This window comes from Jaculus jaculus, chromosome Y (genome assembly GCF_020740685.1).
Source record: "Jaculus jaculus isolate mJacJac1 chromosome Y, mJacJac1.mat.Y.cur, whole genome shotgun sequence".
Classification (NCBI taxonomy): Eukaryota; Metazoa; Chordata; class Mammalia; order Rodentia; family Dipodidae; genus Jaculus; species Jaculus jaculus.
The window spans coordinates 2,650,897-2,652,179 of record NC_059126.1 but is presented as its reverse complement, the minus strand read 5'-3'; the positions used below and the strand labels follow the sequence as shown (position 1 = coordinate 2,652,179).

Genomic DNA, 1,283 nt, shown 5'->3' with positions numbered 1-1,283 from the left:
CACTTGTCTGATGAGGGTACTGGGGAATAGAACCTGAGTACTTAGGTCTTAAATGCAAGGGTCTTAACCTCTAAGGCATCTCTTCAGGCCAGTAGTTAAGAGTTTAAATGACCTTAGTTTTAATGTGATGCAACCAAATTCATGCTCATGTACCTGCACCTAACAGCTTGGACTTAACATTACCTCAATACATACATGAGTACAATTATTCAGCTTTATATCTTTTGTAAGTAGGGCATTTGGGATGTGTTGAATTAGAGACACGGTTTTTATTTAACATTATGTGGTTGAAAATAGTATGAGAAAAATAAGATTCTCTTCACTTCAGTAGAACATTTACTAAAATCAGAATGATACACATTAGATTAACATGGCCCCTGTTCAAGAATGGCAAACAGATTCCTGCTGTATTCCATATTTTATTTTATTTGCTTTTATTCATTTGAGAAAGAGGGGGGAGAGAGAAAAGGAGAGCAGGGAGAGAGAGAGAAAAAGGGAGAATTAGCATTCCAGGGCCTGCAGCCACTGCAAACAAACCCCAGATACATGTGCCAGCTTGTGCATTTGGCTTATGTGGGTCCTAGAAAATTAAATCACGGTCTGTTGGCTTTGAAGGCAAATGTCTTAATCACTAAGCTGTCTCTCCTATCCATGTGTTCCACAATTTAAATAAAGAAAGAATAAACAATCAAAGAAGTAAAAGATATGGTACTGTCATCTAATCTTGAAACCGTATTTCTTCTCAGTCCCAAAGGTGAATTACTTCTCAGTGTATTTTGTCTCAACCATTTTTTTGATGTTAAAATTCAACTATTTTTATAATGAATATGACCATCAACATGTGTTTGTTGTATTACGTACGTATTCAATTTAATTCTCTGTTGGAGAAAATACCATATCGTTGGTACTTTGGGGATGCGTGTGTAGGCATTGTTATCATGATCTAACATGGTATAGGAATGTGTTCACATGTGTCTTAAAACCTTACCATAACTTGTGCCAGGCACAGTGGCACATGCCTTTAATCCCAGCATTCTACAGGCAGAGGTAGGTAGATTGATGTGAGTTCAAGGCACCCTGAGACTACATCCCGAATTCAAGGTATACCTGGGAACAAATAAGACCATAACTTGAAAAACAAACAAAACAAAAAAAATAATAATAACACAAAACCTTACCATAACTTTATAAGACATATGTAATTCTCTGTTTTGTTGGTTTGCTTTTCTGTATTTTTGTATCAGTACCTCTGTAACCCTGAATTATGTGAATCATGCTCTCCA

The 1,283-nt window shown here is 36.3% G+C and overlaps 1 non-coding gene across 1 annotated transcript; it reads left to right on the top strand.

Annotated features, from left to right (window-relative positions):
• Positions 1-312: 312 nt before the first annotated feature.
• LOC123457125 lies at positions 313-422 on the top strand. Its single transcript, XR_006634899.1, has one exon. It is a non-coding gene; the product is annotated as a U6 spliceosomal RNA (small nuclear RNA).
• Positions 423-1,283: the final 861 nt, after the last annotated feature.